Raw genomic sequence first — 19,035 nt, 5'->3', positions numbered from 1 at the left:
TGATTGATGTAGACTAGCACCACCACATCTCAAAGGCCTCACAGATATGGACACTGATGGATGACACTTTGACAATACTCACTAGGCACGTACATCTTCTTTAGACAATGATGCAAAACTGGACCAAATCAATTGTGTTCAATTTGTTCAATTTTGGGGCGGCAACAGGGCAGGGCAAATAGCTGTTTGTCATCTCCGAGGTGAAGCAACACGCCAACAGTCCCTTCTTACTTCATTTGGGATTTGTAGGGCCAAAAAAGAGACCCTTCAATTTGAATTGAAGAAAGGGGAACTCTACACTGAATTCTTAGCACTGAGATGGGGAGTGAAAACTGAAGACCAATGAAGCTCAAGAGCCTTCCTATGCTCTCTAACCACAGAGATGCCAGGGAGGGCTCAGATGAAGTCACCATGCACTGTGTGCTGCATTGTCATGCATCAGCTGTGCCAGATGGTTTGCAAAGCAAAGTGAAAGACTTGTGTCAATACTTAGCCTTCTCCATTCTGGAAAAAGACTTTTTCTTTCTTTTCTCACTCAGTTTAGATGGTGCTCAGATGGGCATTACTCCTGCTATTTGATACACAGTGGTGCCCAGTTGGTTTGCTCTTTTCTTCCAGCAATCACACAACATGATCACTGGAGCAAACCAAACCATCCCCGGAGTCATCAAGTCTAACCCCTTGCCAAAACAGGAAATGCAAGCTAAACTGTCCCGGAAAGGGGCTGTCTGAGGGCCTGTTCCCACTGCCAGAATGCTTCAGCTGTGATTTTCTTACATCAGCGAGACGTTGGATGACAGGGCATCTGAACTGCTGTCTAACTCTACAGCAATATCATCCTCAATGAGTTTAAAAGAAACTCCTGACTATACATACATCTGCTAAGGGAAACACTCCTCTTTGCTCAAGGAGGTAGATTCAGATGGTGGTTGAAATCCCCTTGCCTTGTTATGCTGGAAGCAAACTGCCTTAAGTTGAGAACTCACCTCAGACATAATCTGTTGCATGCAAAGTTGTGTGACTCAACCTGCAGTTGATAATGTTTATGGTGATTGTTTAACATGGGAGAATTTATATCCAGAAGTTACACCATTTGCATAGCTATACGATTGGCTTTCGGCCAGTATATGCTTAAACTTCATTTTGCCTCTTCATGGGTGATAGCTTGGCTGTATATGGTATGTGTTGATTATGCTGCTGGGGATGCAGAAAGCTGTCTAAGACCAGGGCACCAATTTGACCAGAAAACTTTCAATAGTCCTTCATTTCTGTCAGTTGTGTAGGAACTGGTGCCCGGTCTATTTTCAGGTGATGATTTTTTTTTTACACAGCGCAACAGATGTCAAGGAGCATTTTCCTCCTTCAGACTCAGTCCTGGAGGGCAAGAGTCCCAACATTTAATTTTCTTCATGTTCCTTCAAAACGATAACCACAGAAGGAGAAACAGGACTTCTTGCTGGCCATTTTCCTGAAATTACAGGTCTTCCAGGATGAGAATCCATCACTTTCCCCCTGTGAAACCAGATGTCCCACTATAGAAATTAATGTTCATATGAAAATGACACTGGGTGAGGTACTAGACAAGCTAATCTCAGGTATTTGTCTAACAGTTAGCTCTTTTCTTCTGGTGATGGCTTGAAAATGCCCATTTTTACATAAGAGTTGCCATTTCTATATCTCTTATGGCAGCGAAGCAAGCTCTAGCTTCACTTGAAGCCTGCTGCTGCTGCTGGAATTAAAATAATGAGCAAAGTCAGTCTTTGCCTCTAACTCCTATCTGTGTTCTGCCATCTATTCTGTTTCAGACCTGCTGATGACGGAACCTGCATCCTAAACAGTTGCATGCTAGTTAACTGTCTCCCTGACACTCTCAGAGCTTTACTGTGAAACCCTTATGAATATTGATACCATGATGGTTGTGCATTCACATCTACAGGCAGATGATTATTTATTGCTAGCTTTGTGACAAGATTGGGCCCCGCAGCCCCCTAGCGCATGTGTTTCAAATGCAGATCTCCCACAAGGTAGCAAGAAATTGTGTTTCCTGGGTACCCCATAAATAATTTATCTAATTGAAAATTCATTCTTAAATTATTGTGGGCTACAAACTTCTTGTCAATGTGAAAAAGAGCACAAGGGAACACGGTATTTCTGCTGTGGCACCCCTCATGCCATAGGCCTCTTGACAGATAGACAGGGCTTGTGGCTATATTCTCTCTTGCTCAACCTATGAGTATATGCTCACGGTTGTGCTTGAAGCTCAGAGTGATAAAAACCTATCTGAACAATGAAAGAGTTCTGAGTAGAAAAACAGCCCTATGGGCAGGATACAAAATAGTCAACATCCCCTTTTAGTAAACATTTGTAAAAACAATGCTGAGTCAATTCTTTTCCCCCAGACTTGCAGTGTTTGGTTTGCCAGAACACTGGTTTCTCCTATTGCATAAATGGTGCCCATTAAATGTGCTCATTCAAGATCCCTTTTCTTCTGTGGTAGGAATAACCAATGGCTTGCAGAAAACTTTGAAGCTCATCATGGCAGTCTACAGCAATGCCTCCAGGGAGAATCAAAAGACAGAACACCATTTTCTGGAACTAGAGAGAAACCCGTACAATCAACCTGGTGAAGCATAACTTTTGAAAATCTAAAGGATCTTAATTACCAATCCAAGATCAAATCAGCATAAAATACTTGTCAGGATAAGCATAATAGTTCACAACAACATATTGTTGCTAAAATGAAGCATCTGTCCCTCACAATGTCCTCTGAGAAGTGCAGCCAAACTGACAGGGGACAGGGGAGTCTCAGATGCAAACGGCATTGTGCCTGATAATCAAAAGCATCTTATGCTCCAAGTCTGTGAGCCATAGTTGCTCTGCAGTTTGATTAATAATCCAGCTAACGATCCATTTGATTCTGCAGTAATCTGTAGTTGTGTGATATGAGAGGTTGCATGTTAGTCATGTGACATGTGTGACTTCACTCTTTCTTTCTTAATTTGTTTCCTATCTATCTATCTATCTATCTATCTATCTATCTATCTATCTATCTATCTATCTATCTATCTATCTATCTATCTATCTATCTATCTATCTATCTATCTATCTATCTATCTATCTATCTATCTATCTATCTATCTATCTATCTATCTATCTATCTATCTATCTATCTATCCATCCATCCATCCATCCATCCATCCATCCATCCATCCATCCATCCATCCATCCATCCATCCATCCATCCATCCATATCCCACTTTACTTAGTGGGATCATTACTCTGAACAGTCATCCCAATATCAAATAAATACCCCCACCTTCATACCCAAACACAAGAAATAAAAACAATCCCCCAAAAGCACACTAAATCACTTGTGTCCAATAAATTAGGATCTTCAGGTTGCTTCAGCAGCAGCGTGCCTGAACATTGAAGCCCAGGGAATGCTATTAGAAGAAACACATCCATTAACAGCACAAAAACAGCAGAGATATTAGTTTGAGATCTACTTCTTGAAAAAATAGATGTGGTTGCTATCTATTCATGTGAGATTTACATGGTTGTTGTTTTAAGAAGGAATTATGTGTCTATTCTAGCTGACAAACTGGATTTAGCCCTGTGTCCACAGTTTTCAGAACTTCAGTGAAGCAATATAGAGAAGCATCGCATAAGGTGACTGTCCCTGTCCCTCCCCTCCCACAAATTCTTAAATTTATAGAGAAGATAGGATTTAGTTTCCATTTCTCAAAATAATCACAGACATTAGCAAAATCATATAATGATAATCGTTCACCAGCAGGATTTGCCATCATTTCAAAATTTTGTGACACTCAAGAGGTATTGTGTTATCACTGCCCCAGAATTGTGCATATAGTAACTTGGGCTAGTCTCTGATTGCACCTCTGTTGCCAAACATGTGAGCTGTCCAATAGTCTTTATCAAGATATGAGGCATTGTGTTTTGTTGGAGAGTTTTTGTAAAAAAAGGAAAGGGAAGAAGGGGAACATAATCAAGCTTTTTTTAGAATATAAGAAACAAATTCAAGTATACTCCTCATTTGTAAATGTCTGAAAACCAATAGAATTCAGGAAGGAATCTTATTTGGACAAAGTAAGTTTAGCTTATCTGGGCACAGTCAGTTTTGTCTTATTAAGTCCAAGCCCATGCACGACTAGTCAATGGTACTGTGCTGAACATGCTCTGCCTTTGAAATTCAGGTGAATAATGATGCTGCAAGGTCCTCATTGTAGTGAGCAAATATTAATGTTGTGAATGAATTGTCCCTTTGATTACTCTGAAAATGTTAAGAGCCAAAGAAAGAGAGTTATTGAAACATGGAATAGCTTAATGGATGATCAAGTGTTATCACAGATGAGTTTAAGGCATGACCAAATTTATTCCAAGAACTTGACAAACGGGTCCACCGCATTACCACAATCAATGGAATTGCTGCCGTAGTAGACAGTCCCTCAGTAGCAGAATGCAGAGCATCAGTTTTGGTCTGGGGGTGGGGGCCCACACATGAAAGCTCAGTTAAGTCATTAGGAGAAGTGACATTGCTCTGGTCACTGTGTCATACCCTTCAATTCTCTTTACGTCAAAGCATGAAATAAAAGGAATGAAATCATAATGATGTGAGAGTACATGAGGTCCATGTCAATCAATACCCAGTGCATACTAAACATACACAGAAGAAAAAAAGCAGTGACTTCTAGCACCAGAGAGATGATTGGGCTGCCCTTGGATCTCTGAGTCCTTCTGATTCTGGGTTTCTCTGGTCATAGACCACTCTTTTCCTATGCCATTCTTTTTAATCCTCCTCTTTGTCTAGGCCCTGCAGAACAGCAGTGCCAAGACAATGGTGGCTAGAGGTTTCTCAGAGTGCCTCTGCAAGGGGCAGTCTATGCTTTTCTGATATCATGGTCAGTAAGTGATGTACCTGCCCAATGTGAAAGCTGGTGCTTCTGCACAGCCAACTATAAGGTCTTCTCTCTCTCTCTCTCTCTCTCTCTCTCTCTCTCAGCCTCAGTCTTCCAAGCACCTGCCTGACCCTATCCCCATCCAACTACAGTAGTACCTTGGTTTGCGAAACGGATCCATTTTATGCAACGTGACATAGTATGGAAATTTCACAAACCCAAATGCCAGTTGTGCTACAAAAGAGGTGGCTCTATAGGTGCAGTGAGCCCTGGGAAAACCCTTTTCGTAGTGTGAAAAAAAATAAAACAAAACAACGAAAACTGGGACTTTATGTCTTAGGGATCTCAGTTCGTAAACCAGAATTTACGTAAACTGAGGCGTTTGCAAACCGAGGTACTTCCAAGCACCTGCCTGATCCATCTTCATGCTTCCAACTGCCTTCAAGAAAACTAAGACGGAACACACAGAACTCTTTTTAAATGCTAATATCAAACACCAAATGCACAAAGGCAGGGTGGGTGAAAGAAGGTTAAAAAAAAACACCTGAATGGCAGTTTGAGCTTGTGTCTTTCTTCTTCTGAAACCCCAAAGATGGCCCAGATTTGAACTGTCCATTCTGGACCACTTGTGGGAGAAGAAGATACCCCCTGGCTAACCTCGTTGGCTGGGACTGCCACCTCATGATCCTCTGTGTTGCCACACTGCCTCCCAGAAAGGAGACAGCTGGCAGCCTCCAAAAATGGCACTGCCACAATGCCGTCAACTGCAGTCTCCCCTGGATGACGAACACAGCCCCTTTGGTGAGTTTGGGGGTGGGCATATTTTCTGTTTTGATGAAAATGTATGTCTTCTTTTTGTCCATATTTGTAGTGATGCCTAAATTATCACCTAAACGGGAGGGACAAAAAGGCGGAAAGGCAGGCTTCTAAGCAGAGTTATAAAATGAGAATATATTTGCAAATGTATAAGAAGTACGACTCCTGACATTCTAGCATCAGAACATAATTCGTGGTTAGTTACTCTGGGTGTGAACCATTTATATGCAGTGTCTAAAATATCCCTTTGTACAATCTAGTAGCTCTGATGAGTGCTTTTAAGTCCAGTAGAAGCTCAAATAGCCTGAAGGCTCCATGCCAATTAGATGACTTTATAAGGTCAAAATGAAAAGTTTGGGAGCCATTTCCTTCAGTCTCATCAATGGAAGTCATTTAACACAAATTATAGAGTGGAGCCATGCTAATGATAAGGAGCCTGAGCACTGAAGAAGTGAAAATGGAAGTGTCAGAGCTGTCAGGAAATGTTGTCGGTAACCCAGTTATCGAATTTCTGGAATACTGACTCCATTGATGTACATCCTCGATGACAGCAAATAATATAGCAGTCTTTTCCTCCTTATTGTTACTTCCCAATTTTAATATGTTGCTATGAAGAGGTTATATGATCTGAGAAGTCAAAAAAGGTATCTAGGTGGGTCCTGATTTTTTGCAATCTGTCTGCCATAAATCAGAAATGACTTGATGACAAATAAAAGTAACAACAGCAACAGTCTGCATGGTGGGTGTATAGCAAAGAGTTGTACTCTGCTGATGTAATGTGAGCACATACATATTGAGTAGTATGCGTCCATTGCATACATTATTAAAATGAAGTTATTTCTATTCATTACCTCTATTTTATCATACTGCAATTAACTCTATGGCAAAGTAGTTATGCATATGCAATTATTTGTCCCTGCTGCTGAGTGCTTTCTTCTGGCGTGCATTTCAAACAGATACATCAATTTGAAAAATGCCAGAATAAGTTTAATATTTCTCTCACTGGGAAAAATTCAGTTCTAACTGTTCCATCTCTGTACCACCTCCAATTTGTGCCCTTGAAAAATCTATGGACAGAGGCATAAGACAAAACATCTTTTTCACTACAGTAAGATCAGCAGAGTTCCTTCTTGTATGTTGCTTTATCACAACATCTAAAATGGAAGAATGGTGTACTTTTCCTCCAGCATAACAAAAGGTTAGTCAGATCTTAGATGAACTGCTTTTATGCAGTAGAAAATATGTACAATATAGGATCATAAAATCATAGAATAATGGAATTGGAAGGGGCCTATAAGGACGTTGAGTCCAATCCCTTGCTCAATGCAGGCATCTAATCTGACAGATGATTGGCTAACTCCCTCTTGAATGCATCCAGTGTTGGAGGACTCTATATTTTTCAAGGCAATTTTTCCATTGTTGTATTGCTTCAAAAAAATCTGAAAGTTTTTCCCCCTGATATTCAGACAAAATCTGACTTCATGTAACTTGAGGCCATTATATCAAATAAAATCAAATAACATTCACCTTCAGATATTATACCGGTAAACTAGAAAGCAATCACCAGCACCTACATGAGGAAGATTCATCTCGTGGCTCATGAAAGTGAAACTTCCACTACTAGCACAAAAAGCACCCCCTCCTTAATCTATTCTTTGGATGTTGTCAGTGGCAGTTAAGGCAGGACTGGATCTGATTTTTTTAATCTTTAGCTACACTGATGAAGTTCCAACTGGATTCTGAGTCAGTTATCTGTATCATGGAGCTCATGCTTTTTAACACTGTATACTAATTTATATTGAGTTATATTGTAAGCTGATATACCTACTTCGGCCTTTGTGCTATTGGAATTCATCAGAGCAGGCTAGCATGCTGCTTGTACTGGGGCATGCTCAGAATTGGATTTCCTGATCCTCTTACTTGGCCTTGATCTGAATGTGTCCTTCCTTTTGGATAGTTGTGTTTTGCTTGAACATTAGGAGGATTAATTTTTCAGTGGTTGGTGAGATTTGACGATAGGGCTAATTACGTGGTGGAAAGGCAGGGTGGGCTCTTCTTTGTCAAAAAAAAGCTGGACTGTCATCTATCACAAAGGGTCTAACTCTGGATTTCTTTCATTGGGCAGGGCTAAGACTAGATACATCACTATTGAAAGCTCCTCTGCCCCTATGGCAGGAAATGCTGCCATCTTCTGCCCACTGTCCACCACTCCTGCAGCAGTCACCAGAAGGGAGAGAAGGAGGATGATGATGGCAGGGGTGCTTCTCTTCCTTCTATCCATCTGTCTGATGGTCCTCAGGGACAAGGTAGTGTCCATGTGAATGGCTGAAAGCTGTTGGAGAACATCACAGGGTGCTGACTGCCACCCCCAAAAATTTACCATCTAAGCTGACTGTCTCAGCCTGGAAAAAGGTCATTCTGTGGATAGCAGATGGCAATGTTATAGGTAGCCTCTAGTGCTCTGTAACTGTCTTTTCCAGAACCTGCAAGCTATAGCACTTTGATGCACCAAGGGGGAAAAATAATAGGGATTTCTATTGTTGTAGCACCTACTGTAATTCAAGGGCTTCTAATTCAGAATCTGGCATGTTGCCACTATGATGATAACATCATTGTTTTGACTAAAATTTTGTGAAGCCTGGAGAAACAAAGGTCTGTAAAATAAAGGCTATGGCACATCAAGATACTGTAACACCAAGGCACTGTAGCACCAATGTATTGTAGTTACAAAGAATGCAAGTTATAAGGCCTGCAAGCACTATTTCCAATCATATTGACACATTGTAACATAAATACACTCTACTTGTTTCAATATGCTTTTGATCCTCTCTTTTGTTTATGCTTTGTTGTTATTTGTAAAACATGTTCAACTATCAGAAGTGTTATTGTACAGTGGCCTTGCTCAACTAGAAAGCTGGCTAATTGTTTTGCAGTGATTTTAGTAAACTATTGTTCAAGCCTTATTTTTAAAAGCACTTTCATTTTGAAGGCTGCTTTTTTCTACAGCTCCTTTAATTATTTAACACCCTCTACAAACAAAATTTCACATCTTGACACACACACACACACCAACAATTGAGTTTGGAGGTACAGTATTTTGTTTGCAAATCTTTCCTGATGTTCAAAAGCCCATTGGATGACCTCTGGTGCTGGAGTTGAACTGCTTCTGGTTAGATGCCATCTGTCTGTGATGTCTTGCAACTTTTCTTGCTATGGGCAGACTCTGCATCCATCTGCTCAGCTCTGAATCTGTCTTGTGTTAAAGATCTGGACAGCTCCTTCTGACCTGTGATTCTAATCCACTTTTATTTTCCCCATTGCTGGATGGGTTCCCAGGCCCAGGTGCAAATCCTGCCTTTGCTGCATGTAAGTGTCTCAGGGTCCATTTATTGGCATGAGGTCCAGTTTCAATATCAATATAGGAAGGTGAACAGGCACTAGAATGGAATAGAGGAGGAATGGCAATGAAGAAGTAGACTGCTAAAATTGGGCAGTAGTGAATCATAAGTAGAATAGGTTGGATTGCCACTTCTCAGTGACACCAGGTTTACCACCACAACAGGCATTTGATGGTTTGGTGCCCTTCCCAGCTGGTGGGCATCTGCTCAGAGGCAGCACCTGGAGGAGGCAGGGCAGGGAAGCCAGAACACTGGCGGTTCATGCCCATCAGAAGGTGAGTTACATTCTGTCCTTAGGAGCTTATCAAACTGAAATTGTGCAATATTACAGTGGGGCAAAACAAGTTTTGCTTTAGCATATGAATCAAACTGGGAAGTTGCCTTTCCGGAATCAGTTCTTATAACTATTTTTAGTCCTAATTTGTAAACTTCCCTTTAATGCTTCATTCTGTTCCATTTTAGATGTCAGCACATTGTCTACAAATAATACCGCAAGCCATTCGTTCTTATAAATGTTCCCCCTCCCCAGCATTCTTGACAGCATTCTAGGGAGGGGAATTAATGTTCACTCATAAACACTGCATGCCAATTTGCAATCTACAGAGATATTTCACACTGGCAAAAATACAGGAAGATAAAGGATTGCTATGGAAGTGTTTAGCCAAACCTTATGGTGTTCAAAAGCAGCTATGGCAACTAAGAAAAGGGGACTTACTTCAGCAGTGTACAGCCACTGCTATTTTCCTGAAGGCAGACATTGTTTTTATGTCCTAGAGATAAACCCATTATAAGTTTTGATCAAAGCAAATATGCTCACTTTGAGACTTTGGGTACATGTAAATTGCTTTGTTATATGTATGTATTTGCATATATTTGTAAGAACACTTGATCCTTCTGAAACAGTGCTTTACACTTCTTTATGCTGTGTTGAATTTAAATATCTTAAGTATTTTGCTGCCAAGGAAGATGTCTTAACAAAAACTCTGTGCTGAGGAAATCTGTAGCTCAAACACATCAGTAAAGTTGATGAATACAAAGCTACTGCTGCTGTGCTAAGGCCCGCTTTGGAACACGGCCATCTTTTTAAAAAAATTGTTTCGAATTCTTAACTTGAATAAATAAAACATTTGCCATATGGGCTCACTGTTAAATTTCACTTGAAATTATGTTTTGTGCATACACAGCAGTTCACAGTGTAAGATGTCTTTCTCATCTGTATCTCTTCATTCTGTAAGCTCTCTGCTTATTTCTCCAGATTAAACTGATTAACTTTCCCTCTCACCTCCCATTAATTAATGCATTAACAAGAATAATCAAAATGTGTGAACATCTGGCATTTTAGAGGTTCTTAAACTCAGCCTCTAGCTCATGTTCATCATTGCTCCATGTATACATAAACAAAATTATAAGGTATTTAGAATGTGTGTGCACACACAGAGATTTTTTTTCTTTAATTGAAAAACTGCATGTGCACATTTGACTTGGAAGTGCCTTCTTTGCTTTATGACTTCCCTTCATTATCATGCCTTGTTAATTCTATAGATGACAAGGTTAGATAATTATGGCCTTCTTCATTAAACATCCCTTTGTAATTAACACAGTGCCTCTGGGTTTAAGACCTCTCACTCATTAAGCAGTATATAGGGCTTCAACAATATTAGCAGAGCAGCTTCTCTTACCCATCAAATATCTCTATGGCAAATTAAGGTCACTGCTGTTCCTTTTACTACATGACTTTTCAGAGATGAATTCCTGCTAGTTTTGATAAGAGAAGTTAATTGAAAAGGTTTTTTTCTGTATCTAAATAATACTTGCAGTGCAATCCTGTACATATTTATTGGAAGTAAGTCCAGTGGCTTACTTCTGTTTGGATTGCTAGTCTAGTCAATTGTTTCATGTACATTTTGTATGCATGTACCCAAATACATGAGGTATATAACAGTAGGACACTGTAGACTGTCCGTTGGCAGGAAATGAAGCATGCCCCTACGTAGCCGTTGTTGGAAAACTGGAGGATACTGTTGGCATTAACTGTTGTGGCTTGCCATAGGCTTCTGTTTGGCCACCATGATAAGAGAATGCTGGATCTTTCAGCCCCCTTGAATATCTGGATGGCAAGTATAACCAAACCCTGATTTATTATGAGGGATATGGAGCAGGACCCCAACCTGCTTGATGTCCGAATGGGGAACACAGCTAGGTCCCTGACCAGCCTTATGCTATTTTGGTGACACTCTTGACTCAATCTTTGTTTGGGTCTGTGAATATGTTTGTGTGTTTCTGGATCTCCATGAAAACACCCATCCGCACAAAATGAGGCACACATGAAAGGCCATGAGATGATGTGCAGGTGGAGGCTATGCAAGGCCAACATCAGTTTCTGGGTTGTAGCAAGCAGGAGGATTGACTCCTGCCCACATACAGCCTTGCAGCCATTGCACAAGAGCTGAATTACAATAAATAAGGACGAGGAGGAGAGCAAAAGTGGAAGGGAGAGAAGACACTACCTAGCACACTAATTCTACCCTAGGTAGTTAAAGTCCACACAAACGGAATATAGCCATTCAGCCCATGTCTCACACACAAACTCATTTCTGAAGAAACTGTTTAATAAAATAACTATGCTAGATAAGAAAGAATAACAAACATTCATTTCCCTCATTCAAAATGCTGGGTGTCTTTCATTAAAAATGTTTTAACCACAGACACACACATTCCAGTATCAGATGGCACATAAAAGCTCTGTGGATGGCTCTGTCTTGTGGATAGCCAGTGAGCTTCTCGTTTGCCACTGGTGGTTGCTCTGGAAGCACACAAACATCCCTGATTCAGTCTGGTTTTGCTGACCTGACCAATGATTTCTTATCTAGGAAAAATAATAATGCTTATTTCAGAGATATAGAAATATTACAGGAATGTATTCTCAAAGGCCATCGCGGCCAGGATCTGATGGTTGTAGGTTTTTCGGGCTGTTTGGCCATGTTCTGGAGGTTTTTCTTCCTAACATTTTGCCAGTCTCTGTGTCTGGCATCTTCAGAGGACAGGACACAGACAGAGTTCTCACTCCTGTCCTCTGAAGATGCCGGCCACAGAGACTGGTGAAATGTTAGGAAGAAAAACCTCCAGAACATGGCCAAAGAACCCAAAAAACCTACAACAACTATCAGATTCCCTCTGACATTTAGGAAGAAAGCTATGATAAAGGTTTAGAAGGTTCAAGAGAGTCAATGCCAGAAGAAGAAGAAACTGACACCAATAATTTCAGAAATAACAGCGTAGAAAGAGCTAGAGTCTAGATGAAAGCAAGATAAGAATACAGTGGTGCCTTCAGCTGGAAGGAATTAATCGTGTTTCCAATGAGTCTTGCACTGATTTTTTTGGTGATTTTTTTTCGTCAGCCGGAACGAATTAATTGCATTTCAATGCATTCCTATGGGAAATGGTGTTTTGACACAACCATTTTGAGTTACATCCATCTTCTGGAACAGATTATGGTCGTAAATTGAGGCACCATTGTAGTCACTACAGAAAAGGACAGATTAAGTAAGCTGACAAGATTTCCCCTAGTTCTTCCCATGCAAAGATGCCCATTTTCAATACAAGTTGGGTTGTGCCTAGCATCTCTAACAGAAGGAAGGTAAGACCCCCCACCCCCCAAAATGAGGTGAATGCATCTTCCATGAAAGGGGCCCTCCATCTGCAGAATGACAATCCTGGATTCATCCCATGTTGGTCCTCCTGACTCCAGGGAATGAGAACACATTTAAATCTCCTTGCCTCTGCTTAAAGATATGCTAATGCAGTCATGCAATTGGCATAATTTCTACTTTGGGCTGAAGGCAATCCATGAAAATTATGACTTTGGTTTTGCTGTCTAGAATTTGTCCTCTTGTGCATTCTAGGAATCTAAATTCTGTAGCCTGCTAATGGAATAAATCCATGGGTTTTTCTAAAAGCACATGTATAAAAATGTTTGTTTTTATGGGCTTCTCAAAAGGGTTAAAGGTTTTTTTCTGGTCACTTTGAGGAGCCCAATGCTTTGATTCCTACTCCCTCCATACTTAAGCTATGCAGATATCATAGTAGATATAAGTCAGGGAATGGGAAAACCTAAACTACAGCCTCTGAAGTGCAAAGTTTCAGGCATGTAGATCTATGCTCTTCAGTACTATAAATTGGTTTTCCTGAATTCCCACCTCTTATTGCTCATGGGATACCCTTTCTTATAGATCTTACCTTTCTAGTAAATGTCCATGCTAACCATTTAGGCAACAGATGCAATCTTCACAAGGCTGACTGGGACGTCTGCAGCTTAATTGTGTTCTGGCATCTATTTAACCATTCTAGGTTGGAGCCTGGTAGTTATTCTGCAGTCTTTTCTGTAGGTTAAAAATAATTAAATATGCATAAAACATTGAATGCAGAATGAAATAAATGAAATGCACACTGTTCATGAATACATGAGGAAAGCAAATGTCTGCAGCTAGGAAATTAAAACAAAAACAAAAACAAAAACAACTTCCGTAGCACTGTGTTCAGCAAACTGTTCTGTCAAGTACCCAGGCTTGTAACGTTGTTTTAGCTGTCATGTCTTAAAAATCTATACACACTAGGAAGGAGATTATTTCAGCATTTCCTAGGCTGGGAAACTGTTATTGCTCACACCACTAGCAATAAAACTCGGTTAGTTTGGAGCTTTACCTTTTCATTTCTGCCAATTTTTGAAGCTCACAAAGAGTCAGATGTTCTTTTCTGTACCTCGTCTTTCCTTTCTATGAGCTCGGAGTGGCACTGGCACATGGATTGGCAAGCTCAGTGCCTTGACTGTCAATGAATCATTATTAATAAGATATGATGTGAAATAGGAATGTATTCTGTATAGTTTTCTGAAATATACACAATTCACTATATGTCTGTCCCTGCATTGTGCAGAGCATATTAGTCTAGGGATGACGCCTAGAGATGGGTGCAAATTAAAAATTGAATCACCAAATTCATTCAAAAATCACTAATTCATCAATTTGTATTTGTACGAATCAATGTCCCCAAAGAATCACAAATAATGAATTTTTAACAATGTTCATTTGTTAAGTCATTTGGCTATAAAGCAGTCCCCCAAGGCACCTAGAGACACCAAAATTGCTTCCTCTGACTCTCCTCTACAATCTTGCAATGTTTGATGAAGATTGGGTTTCAGATGTCAAAGTTTTACACTCACAAAGAGTCCCCCGGACACCTAGAGATGCCAAAATGACAGAGGACCTTTCCATGATTCCCCTCTACAATCACTCCAAGTTTGGTGAAGACTGGGTTTACCCAAGCCAACTACTAAAAGGAACTCTCCTGGGGCGGGCTCCTTGTGGGTATATAACTTGGATCTCCGAAACCCAGATTTGCAGGGCTTGTATAGGAGAGTCACAGGAAGATTCCCTGTGAATTTGGTGTCACTGGGTGTTGGGGGGCATTTTATAGGGTTTTAAAGTAAAAAAAATGAATTGAATTGTTTTGTTATTTATCAGGGAAAAAATTGTAAATTTGTAATTCATGATTTGTTAACCTTGACAAATCATGAATCAAAACAAATCACAATTTTTCTGATTAGTGCCCATCTCTAATCATGCCACCTCCTTTACTTCCTTGACTCGCCATTCTCTTTGTTTGGTATACACAAAATTTCTTTGCCCAGGATCCAGTTGTTTTTTTCTCCCACACATTACCTGAAATCCAGCAGTAAGTCACAACTAGGTCTGATGAATCAATGGAACTTATAAAGGAGCTGACTTACCAAATTCCCACTAATTCAATGGGCTCACCCTAGCTTCGAATGTACTACTAGATCTCAGCCAAAGTCATGGTGGCTAATTAACAAGGTGCCAGTGCCATGTGTGGTTGCACACGCAATCATGTGACCAGGCATGTGATCAGCACCTCCTAATTATCCTCAATCAATTGCTGCAAATTCATATGCACATGCAAGGAAAGAAGGAAGTATTCCTACCATATTGTGGCTTATAATTTATTTCTAGATCCAACCCAAAGAGATTCCTTGAATTACCTGTTGAATGGTGAGCAAACATATAAATTCAATTTATTCATTGGGTCTGCTGTAGTTGGGATCACCAGTTGAATTTAGACTTGGATGTTTTGATGTGGACCAGTTCTGATTAATTCATAAGATCCATGTCACCTCAGTGCTGCCTAAAAAAAATCAGATGCAAAAGAAAGGACTTCTTCTTAGATATGATTTGTACTTGAATAGGATTATCAAAAATTGCTTCTACCATATTCCTTTTAATATACAGTATGTATGGAATTTTTGTATTTTTCCATCATAATAAAGCCCACCAAATTGACCTGCTATACTGGAAATATGATTTATCTATTGTGTTTTAAAATGTATATCCTATAGTTCAAAAGACGTTTCCCTCAGGGTAACATATCTGAGAATAAAACAAATTATTTACAACAAGTCCAACCATTGTCATCCATCCTTCAGTACCAATCTCTTGAAAAACCTGTAAATGTTAAAATCTGTGGGATGCAAAATACTGTATGTCAGTATCTAAATTTATTGTAGGGTTGCATGCAAATGTATTTTGTTGCTGTTGTATTATGTTGATTTTTTGTAAGGAGTTTACGTAGAGTTTTAGCTGAATGAGTGGTGCACTGCCGGGATAGCACTCTAGTGATTTTGTTGCGCATGCAATGACAATAAAGTGTTATTCTATTCTATGTCAACAGAAACTGCAACACAATGCATATCTCCAACTGAAATGCAAATGAAGTTGTGGTGGGGCGGCGTGGTGGCATGGCAGGGTGGCGGGGGGTTAGGGTTTTTTTTTTTAAGGCTGTCTAACCCCCCCCCCATGAATTGACAAATAAATTCGTGCTTTGTCAGTTCATGGGGGAAGCTTTGTGCTTCGTCGACTTTCACAGATCACGAAGCAGGACAAATCACTAAAATGGCAATTCATCCCCATCTCTATTTGTAAATGTAAATGTTGTCATTTTTCACTGCAGATAATTCAGATGGATATAGAAAAAATTACATCGTGAGGGATAGCGTTTGGAATTTCTGTTGCCCATGGTAGGTAGTGGAACCTCTATATCAGTGTACCATACACTGGCCAGAATCTTGTTGCTTAGTGTAGTAAATCACACCAGAGTAGGCCCACTGAATCAATGGGGATTTGGTGAGTCAGTTCCTTCATACATTCCATTGATTCAAATAGACTGACTCTAGTTATGATTTACTGTAGCATAATAAGTCACAGCTGCTGTAAGATCCATTAGAATCAACGAAACCTACAATTTACTATGCTAAACAACAGGATTTGGGGCACTGTTTCCGTCACACACAGAGCTTGTTCACTACAAGCAAGGCAATCCTTACATTCTGTAGACAAGTCATCCAAGAGTATTTATTTATTTATTAGATTTCTATCCCGCCCTTTTAGACAAAGCAGGAATAAGTGGGTATGAAGACTGATTGACAGCCTGTATAAAATAAAATACAAAGTCCTTTCTCATCCTCTTGGCATTTTATTTGAACAATACAAATAGGTATTATTTGCTTTCTGTCACAGCAACGGATTCAGTCATGCCATCATGTGGCACTACAAATAACAAGTGCTAGTGCTCGATATTAAGGGCTGGCACTGTGCCAAGAGTAGATTAATGTCAGACAATATAGTTTCAGTGATGTCAGCAGTGACTCACCTATATTAGCCAAACAGGCTCATTTCAAAATCTTTAAGCTACCCAACAGAAACGTTCCCTCGGTCTCTTTGCCTATTTATGAAGGAGAAATAGCTGGGTCACTGTTAGAACAATAAGTACAGCCAAGAAGCCAAAATAATCTTCTCGTGGAGAGTGACTAAGAGGCCATTAGATAGATGTAAGAAGGATATATGTTGGTTGTTTGGAAATAATTGTATTTTGTTTCATTTAGTTGGGGCCCAGAAAGATGCCCTCTGTTATGATTCTGCATTATCTTTTTTCTTAAAGAACCCTCTGTTCTTTAAGGTACAATCAAGGTTCAACTGCTTCCTGCATAAAGATTCAGCATGCCCGCTACCTCTCTGCTCTCCGTGCATTCCTGAGATCTTAGTGACCAGCAAGAGGGAAGGAAACCTTCAGGGCTTTTATTCTTGTTTATTGCTCAGGGAAAGAAATTTATTCCCCACAACAGGAGTGCCCCTCCAACCTGTACAGGGACAAAAGGACAAAAGCTTTACTAATGAGCAAGTGGAGCCTTCCATCTCCTCGTAAACCTTTGAACCTGTAATGAATAAATTTGTGATGTTTCCACCTATTCAGGAAGTAATACTGTATATATTTACATGGGAATTACCTCTGAGAAAACATGATTGGGACAATGGTGTAAGCTGCTAAATGTTTTGTTATTACATGGATGTATTTACTGTAGGTCTTACTTTTTAATTAGCACTAAGCTATACTTCGTAACTTGCAATAGCCCAGAGTGTCAAAGAAGCCTATAATCATGCCTATTTGCAATGTTTAAAATCTGTCCTGTCTCACTAAATACCAGCAGTGACTGAGGTACCATGCATATTGGGGTAAGCTGTATGGATCTTATGATTTAGCCTTTATCTATGAAGGGTGAAGGTGATACCACACTCATCTGTCCTGAGAGTCAATAGAACTGCCTAGGTAAATGCTGAACTAAGATGTGCCCATTTCCGAATGACCTTTTAGAAGACTCATCATGGCACATGCTATACAAAACTCCTGATTTAGGCCTACAATTTTGTTGTTCAGAGTTGTAGGCCTAAATCTGATAGCTAGTACCAAATAGAGCAGAACCATTGAATCTGTTCCTAAATGGAATGACCCAGTCGCTGAATGCAAATCCTGGTGATTCAGTGAGTTTACTTTAGCTGGGATTAATAATTCAATGTAAACTGGAATCTATAATTCCACACATTCATCAAGCTAAGATTGCAACTATGTTTTTCACTCTATTTTTTCAAAAATATAGATATGCAGTTGTAGTCCCCAGTCTACACACACAAGAGTGACTCCACCTACTAGGGTTCTATGATGCCCTCTTTTCCTATGCTTGTTAAAAGTCCTTATCAAAACTCAATATTTCTATAGATTTCATGGCCAAAATTCCATAACATTATTCCTTAATTCCTCTTTGCCTTCACATGCCTGGAAATTGTGTGTGTGTGTGGGGGGGAGAGCATCCCACATATTTTCTTGAATGTTTGCTGAGAGTTCTGTAATCTTTGGGAAATCAGTTGTAGAAGATTAAGAACTTTTCTCTTCCAAAAGTGGGGTTTATTTCTTAAAAGACAACTACAGTTGCATGCCTGGTTTTACAGCAAAGACCAAATGATTTCTTGATATCAAGTACATGAGCTGAAACTAAGATTGCAGTCCTGTACTCATTTAGTTGCCTTTTACTATTCTAGGGGTAGCAAGCAGAGTAATAGCAGAATCCTATCTATATCTAATCAGAAGCTAGTCTCAGCAAATTACACTGGAGCTTATTCCCTTTTTGATTGAGTATACGCATCCTAGAATCAGCTGAACAAGCATGCCATGCCCCGGTGTACTTACATTTATGAGAGGTCAATAAGTGACCATTTAGGACCTTTCATGTCAGTGAGTGGGCCAAATCTGACACTCTAGATGCTGCTGAACTGCATTTCCCACCAGCTCCAGCCAGCATACCAAGGATGAGAGATAAAGTTGTGGTCTAACATAGTATCTGGAAGGCCATACTTTGTCCACCCTTGGTGTATATCTTACCTTTTCATATTAGGAACAGATACAGAAAGCTATGTAGTACAGATCAAGTTCCTGTTAGAGTGTGTGATCATAATGAGAAAAAGAAATACTCTTGCATCGCATTCTGCTTTTTAAAAACAACAACA

General features: G+C 39.9%; 1 protein-coding gene across 5 annotated transcripts in view; it reads left to right on the top strand.

Moving 5' to 3' along the window:
* DAB1 (DAB adaptor protein 1) overlaps positions 1 to 19,035 on the top strand; it is a 790,680-nt gene that overhangs the window by 129,030 nt on the left and 642,615 nt on the right. The gene's annotated exons all lie outside the window — the stretch shown is intronic.

Source organism: Pogona vitticeps, chromosome 4, assembly GCF_051106095.1.
Source record: "Pogona vitticeps strain Pit_001003342236 chromosome 4, PviZW2.1, whole genome shotgun sequence".
Taxonomy (NCBI): Eukaryota; Metazoa; Chordata; class Lepidosauria; order Squamata; family Agamidae; genus Pogona; species Pogona vitticeps.
This window is presented reverse-complemented; position numbering and strand designations above follow the sequence as displayed.